Source organism: Capra hircus, chromosome 19 (assembly GCF_001704415.2).
Source record: "Capra hircus breed San Clemente chromosome 19, ASM170441v1, whole genome shotgun sequence".
Lineage (NCBI taxonomy): Eukaryota > Metazoa > Chordata > Mammalia > Artiodactyla > Bovidae > Capra > Capra hircus.
In genome coordinates, this window is record NC_030826.1 from 12033218 (window position 1) to 12041024 (window position 7807).

Here is a 7807-nt window from a genome sequence, read left to right on the forward strand (position 1 = left end):
AATGGCCCAGTCTAGTACTCTTGCCCGGAGAATCCCGTGGACAGAGGAGCCTGGTGGGCTACAGTCCATGGGGTTGCAAAGGGTCAGACACGACTGAGCAGCTAAGCACACACGCACGCACTAATACTTTACTAATCACCTCTAGGCCTGTTCCCAGTTATGTGGGCGCCAAAGAAGGGGTCACCATTCACCTAGCTCTCAGCTAGGAGGTTAAGAAGGCCTTGGCTTAGCCCCTCTTCCATCTTGGACCGTCGAGTCTAAAGAGGCAGGTCTGGCCTTTCCTGGGTCAGTAAGGGGCACACACAGGTAGGGGCACAGATGGTGGCCAAGAGCCCAAGCTTGCCACCCATCTGCCAGCCTGGTTGTGTTTAGAGAAAGATTCCGTTGTTGTGGTTCACGCTGGGCTTGACTGTGTGACTGCCTGGCACCCAGCCAGCGGGACAGACTTCCTCGTGTTCCCCTGTTAACTGTAAGGCCTGGACCAGACGCAGAGCCTCATCCACGGAGTACCCATCAGACAAATCACTGCAGGTGATCTGGGGATCACCCTTGCCATCAATGATGAAGAGGCCCCTGTAGGCAATGCCTTCGTCTTCCTTGGGACCATAATCACGGGACAAGATTCTGGTTACATGGGCCAGCAGGCGGATGTCTGGGGGCCCAAGCCTCTCTCCTTCTGGGGGGTGTTGATCCAAGCCAAGTGAGTGAACTGAGAGTCCGCGGAGATGCTCAGCACTTTGCAGTTCAGCTTCTGCAACTCTGTAGCATGTTGCTGAAAGCGATGATCTCTGTGGGGCACACAAAGGTAAATTGCAGATGGGAGAAAAAGCAGGCCCTGTATTTTCCTTTGTACTCAGAAAGCTTCACCTTCGTGAATGCACCATCCACCACTGGGGGAGCCTGGAATTCCAGGGTGGGTTTTCCGATACACGCATTGCCAGATGCCATGACTAAAGCTGCGTGGGCAAGGGTGGGTGCATGGACTCTGAGATGGGCTGACTCCTTTAGACAAGGCCCCCACTTCAGTATTCTTGCCTAGGAAATCCCATGGACGGAGGAGCCTGGTGGGCGGCAGTCCATAGCATCACAAAAGAATCGGACACAACTTAGCGACTAAACAATATCAAGTCTAGACCAGTAAACTACAGCCCATGGGCCATATCTGGCCAGGGGCTAATTTTGTTTTTAACAGCCCACAGGTTAAAAATAGTTTTTACATTTTAATGATTACATTTTTAAATAATAAGAGCTTTCACTGTGTCTCTTGGCCCACAAAGCCAAAAATGTTTATCCATCTGGCCCTATAAGAAAAACTTTGCCAACCTCTGATTTAGAAAGATTTGATAATTGACTATAAATATTCTGCGTTTATTTTCTTTGGGTCTCTCACTATTTACCTGGCTGCTCTTGGAGTCCTTCATTATGTGGGTTTAAATAATAAGTTCAGAATGTCAGTTTTCTGCACAGAATTGAGAGGAAGTTAGAGTCATAGGTTGTCTCGTCTAGAAGTTCCTCCAGGTAGACTTTTATCTATTGTTTGTTCAAATTTCTGTTCCAGGTAATAGTTTTGGGGATCTATTCTCTTGTTTGGCTCGGCTTCTGCTTCAGGTTCATGTGTCTGGCTTCCTTCCTGGTTGTTTTGAAAGTTGAATTTCCTCATGGGGTCAGTTGCCCCTAAATATAAGGGAACTTCTCTCAGCCCTGAGATGAGCTTCTTGCTTTAATGGGATGTACAGTCAGGGAAAGACTTCTCCACAGGTTTTTCTGTTTTTGTGGCCCCCTTTTCGTTCCTCAACTATGTGCAGGTGCTATTAATCTATAGCATTAAAAGAAATTCCATGTAGAAATGGCCCCATCTCTAAAAAAAAAATAAAACCACATACATACAAAAACTGCCTTTTCTAGGAGACTGTATTTCTCTGTTTAGTGGGTATTAGTGAGGATCTGCTAGGATTTCCTCTATTCAGTGTTCATGATACTACACTAATCTCTCAGAAATGAAAGGTGTAGGTTTTAGTCTTAAATTGAGTCCCAGGTGACAATCATCCAGCAGAAATGATTGTGGTATATATCCATGTCGCCCTTCCCTTGTTTCATCAATAACATGTGTTTTCATCATTGATGTTAATATTCCTTTATTTAAATCAATTACATGGAGATATAGGAGTTGGTGTATATTTCTTTCACTCACACTCAATCATTGGAGGTTAACAAAAACTCACTAATGACAGAAAACTTTTGTCAGATTATCAACTGGGATCCCAAAAAGGCATGGTTCGTGTCCCAGTAGTAAAGTCATGAATGGCGTGGAAACAATCTGAACTGATTCTTAGGGGAAGGACTGAGATGTCTGGAGATAAGATATTATTGATTGGCTCCCCTAATACCAGGCAAAAGGTCCAGAGCTAAGTAGGAGAGATTAGCGCCTCCTCCCAAATAGCCCACCATGCATTTCCTTCCCCATAGTTAGCAATGGTGGATCAAGAACACACCCTGGATGACAAGCTGGATAAAAATGAGGACAGGAAGAAGCTACTGGGATTTGTTCCAGCCAGGGCACTTATGCAGGGAACTTGACAGTTCTCAAGTTATCACCTTCTGCCTAGGGTGCTGTTTCAGTAAGCAGTCTTCTGCTGCGCGGCAGGCTAGTGGGATGTTTTATCTTTTGGGGGGCGGTGTGTTTCCCTGCCTCTCTGCTGCTGCACGTGGGCTTTCTCTAGTGGCAGGGGCTGCTCTTTGTTGAGGCGCACAGGCTTCTTGTTCTGGTAGCTTCTTTCTTGCTGTGGAGTGCAGGCTCTAGGGCACTTGGGCTTCAGAAGCTGCAGTGCACCGGCCTCGTTGCTTCTCGCACGTGGGATCGTCCCAGACCAGGGATCAAACTTGTGTCCCCTGCATTGGCAGGCAGATTCTTTTTTTCTTTTTGGACAGGTAGATTCTTAACCACTGGATTGCCAGGGAAGTGGGATGATCTGATGAATACGTTCCAGCTGTTGCAGGAAGCAGGACCCCTTCCAGGGCCCGAAACTGGGCTCTTCTCTAACACTCAGAAGTGAACTGTCTGAGGAGACACATGTGCTGACAAAGCGAGAGGCTTTACTGGGAAAGGGCGCCGGGGTGGAGAGCAGCAGGGTAAGGGAACCCAGGAGGACAGCTCTGCCACATGGCTTGCAGTCTCGGGTTCTATGGTGATGGGATTAGTTTCCGCGTTGTCTTTAGCCAATCATTCTGACTCAGAGTCCTTCCTGGTGATGCACGCCTTCTTCAGCCAAGATGGATGCCAGAGAGAAGGATTCTGGGAGGTGGTCGGACATGTGGTGTCTCCTTTTGACCTTTCCTGAACTCTTCTGGTTGGCGGTGGCTTATTGGTTCCGTGTTCCTTACCAGCATCTCCTGTAGTAAAACAACTCAGGCAAATAGCTGGTGCCTGGCCAGGGAGGGCGGTTTCAATCAGTGTGCTTCCACTCACACAATGACTTCTGGAAGTTTCATTTAAGAGAACTGTACACATTAAGGATAACTGAAATAGTCCACACCAGAATGAGTTTAAATCACAACTGACTCTGAGTCTGATGGAAGCAGGACAAACTCTAAGTAAAGACTCTGCTGAGAGGTGGGGGATATGTGAGAACGAACCATGTTTAGGAATGAGCTTGCCTGGAGATCAGCTTCCAGAATGACAGAGGGAGGACCTCAGTGAACAAACTCTCCCACAAAAAACCAGTGAAAATACAAGCAAAACAACAAACATCAACCTTTTTAGAACTTGGGAAACTAACCAAAGCCACAGAGCAAACTGAAAATCATCTATCTGAGAGAAATGACAGGACTGTGCTTAGAAAATGGGATCAGTGGTATTTTGTGAATGGGATACTCTTTCCATCCCCTCCCTCCCCAGCTCAGGTGGGTGGTAGCCACAGAAAGCCAGCAGTCTCTCAGCCAATGGAGAGGACTGACCTCTTGCGGAGCTCATTGAAAAGCAACACCCCCAGAGCACAGTCAATATTTTGTCTGAACTTGGAGCTCCCTGGAAAATCTCTATTCTTAGGCAGTTGTGGCTGTTTGATTTGACTCAGACTTCAGCGCAACAGAACAAAATAACCCTGCTCCCAGGGCATTATCAAAACAATAGCCATCCACTGGCAACGTAGCAGCTCCCGGTGGCTCTGCTTTCAGTGGAGTTAGCAAGAGGCAGGCTGGGAATCTGAGTATACCTTGGAGAACTAGATAATCATGGGGCACTCTGGAAATCTCTAACATATTCCAGGGATCCTGAAATGCTGTGTGAATGCACAAGGTTTGCACAGGAGAGATGTGGAAATGGAGGTCTTATTCACTGATTTCTGACTTTTAGGCTCTTCGCAAAACAAAAGTGAAAGCTAAGGAGATCCGGTAAACTGCCTATAGTTTGAAGGCATGCGTTCTCACAACAGTCCCTTGGTAAAGGGTGAAAGCCATAGGGATATCCATGGTAAAGGGTACCTCCTGTTCCTAAGTAACTTTAAAAAAATTGTATTGGACTGCACCAGGTCTTAGTTGTGGCAAATAGGATCTTTTTTTTTTTTTTTTTTGGCAGCATGCAAACTCTTAGTTGCAGCAAGCGGAATCTAGTTCCCTGACCAGGGATTGAACCTGGCCCCTGCATTGGGAGCTCGGAGGCTTAATCCCTGGACTGCAAGGAAAGTTCACCTAATGAACTATAATTTTTCTTCATAAGCTTAGGGAATGAGTAACAAGATCTAGAACCTCATTCTCAAGGAGTGTGAGAGGAGGGGAATTATTCCTCTGGAGAAATTAGAGGATGAAAATGAGGCTCAGTCCTGTCTAACTCTTTGCAATCCCATGGACAGAGGAGCCCTTCAGGCTCCTCTGTCCATGGGATTTTCCTGGTAAGAATACTGGAGTGGGTAGCCATTCCCTTCTCCAGAGGATCTTCTGAACCCAGGTCTCCTGCATTGCAGGTGGATTCTTTACCGTCTGAGTCACCAGGGAAGTCCAGAGGGTGAAAAGGGAAAGTGATACAATAATGTGATCCTGTGAAGATTCAAAAGTGACCCTGGCATTGAGACGGGGCCCCCACTCCCGAACCTGAGACTCAGATCCACCGGGGGAAAGTGAAGAGCCACAGTGGCTTTTGCCTTCCTCTAATTTACCATGAAAATCTACCCTATGGCCAGCTGGTGCTCAGTCCCTTCAGTTATGTCTGACTCTTTGTAACCCCATAGACTGTAGCCCCCCAGGCTCCTCTGTCTGTGGGATTCTCCAGGCAAGAATACTGACATGGATTTCCATGCCCTCCTCCAGGGGATCTTCCCGATCCAGGGATTGAACCCATGTCTCCTGCGTCTCCTGCATTGCAGGCGGATTCTTTACCGCTGAGCTGCTGGGCAAGCCCCATGGGCAGCGGGGAGTATCAAGAAAAGCAGGGAAACAAGGGGCTAAGGAAGAGTAGGAATGAACTAGGGATCCTTGGGCATAGGGCCTGGACCATGCACTCCCTTCTGTCCTTAGAATTTTCGTGTTTGTCATGTATCATCTCTGGAAAGTGAAAGTGAAGTCGCTCAGTCGTGTCCAACTCTTTGGACTGTAGTCTACCAGGCTCCTCCCTCCATGGGATTCTCCATGCAAGAGTACTGAAGTGGGTTGCCATTTCCTTCTCCAGGGGATCTTCCCGACCCAGGGATCGAACCCAGGTAGACGCTTTAACCTCTGAGCCACCAGGGAAGCCCTGGAGTGGAGGCAATAGCCATGACTGCTTGCTCTTGCCTCTGTCGGGGACTCACAGAATCGTTAGAGCTATCAGAATATGAGTTAGGAGGACAGCAGGGAGGCAGACCATATGTCACCATAGCCTCAGTCCTGGGCTCCTCCATGGAGTGAAGGTCGGTGCTCCCTTTGGATGGTCCAGGATCTCCATTCACCCTCTTTCCCATTCCATCAAAGCCTTTCCTCTTCCGCCTTGTCCAGTTCTGGATTCTTTTCTCTCCCCCTTCATCCTTTTTTTCTTTAATGTTTGTTTATTTATTTGACTGTGGCTGAGTCTTCACTGTGGCTTGCGAATTCTTAGTTGCAGCATATGGGATCTAGTTCTCTGATCAGGTATCAAACCAGAGATCCCTGCGTTGGGAACATGGAGTCTCAGCCAGGGGACCACCAGGGAAGTCCTCTGCTTTACCTGTCTCTGTTCTCTGCAGTCTTCTCTCCTTCTTACAACCATCCCCAGCCATAGTTCCTTAGAGGGACCAGATGCCAAGATATCTAAGTCCCTGTACCGAAAATACCAGTAATGACTCCTGAGTTCACCTGAAAGCAGAGCCTGAGACAAAGAATTGAGTGAAGGTAGTTTATTTGGAAGATGATCCCAGGAGGGCCTGAGGAGAATGAACCAGAGAAGGAAGAGGCCATGTAAGGGTCATTATCTAGATGGTTGCTGTGGGCATCAGGGGCTCCAGTTAGCCAGAGAAACTACTCCCGAGAAACCGCAGAATGCCTCCCAGAATGGTGCATCTGAAGGGTGGAAGGCTGGATCAGCATCCACCCCCATTCCCCTTTGGATGACTTTGCTCCAGACTATACTTTGTCTGTGGGTCTAGCAGGTTCCTGTGGCACCAGGAAATGTTCTGGGGCAGAATATGTAGGCAGTCATGGGCTATCCCGTCAGTTAGTGCTAAGTATACCTGAGCTCACACGGAACTAACCACTACAGCTGCTTCTGAAAGCAGAGACGGGTCCACGTGACTCACTGTAAGAACTCAGAGGGTCTGCCAGGTCCGCTCCTCTGATTTCGTCTTGACTTTTGGCTGAGCTGGGTCTTTGTTGCTACTTCATTTTCTCCAGCTGTGGCTGGTGGGGGCTACTGTCTAGCTGCGGTGTTCTGGCTTCTCCTTGCGGGGCTTCTCTTGTGGAACAAGGGCCCTAGAGCTCTCAGGTTTCAGCAGCTGTAGTGCACGGATTCGGTTGCCTCCTGGCATGTGGGATCTTCTACTTCAGGGATCGAACCCACGTCTCCTACATTGGCAGCCGGATTCTTAACCACCGGACCACCAGGCAAGTCTCCTCTCTCTCTCTCTGTTTTTTTTTTTTTTTTTTTTTTTTTGGTTATAGTTTTAAGTTTAATGTTGTAGTTAGAAATTTGAGAATGACGTACAATAATATGTGCATGTATGCATAAATACAGTCCCCTCCTCTAATTCTTTAAACATTTTCATCAGAAACCATTGTTGGGACTTTCCCAGCAGTCCAGTGGTTAAGACTTGTGCCTCCACTGCAGGAGTGCAGGTTTGATCCCCAGGTAAGATCCTGCATGCCATGTGGTGTAGCCAAAAAGAATAAATTTTTTTTTAATTTCTTAAAAATTGAGAAACCATTATAGATGACACAACTTGAGATGGGGGTTTATTTGTGTCACTTCCTCTAGCTGAAATTCAAATGAGAAATTTCTAGGGGGGCAGAGAGGGAGAAAATGTACAATTTCCCTAAATCTAGGCTAGAGCAACAGGGGAAAGAAACAGAAAAGGGCTGTAATGGCTTGCACGTGCGTGCTCAGCCCCTTCAGTCGTGTCCGACTCTTTGCGGCCCCGTGGACTGCAGCCTGCCAGGCTCCTCTGTCCATGGGACTCTCCAGGCAGGAATACTGGAGTGGGGTGCCACGCCCTCCTCCAGGGGAGCTTCCCGACCCAGGGACTGAGCCCGCGTGTCCTGCATCTCCTGCAGTGCAGGAGGGTGCTTTGTGGCTGAGCCACTGGAGAAGTCCTGTCATGGCTCAGTAAAGGTCAGATCACATATAATTTGGAGTTTCAAGTACTTGCGT

General features: G+C 47.9%; 1 pseudogene; it reads right to left on the reverse strand.

Moving 5' to 3' along the window:
• LOC108638222 lies at positions 29 to 3070 on the reverse strand (annotated as a pseudogene).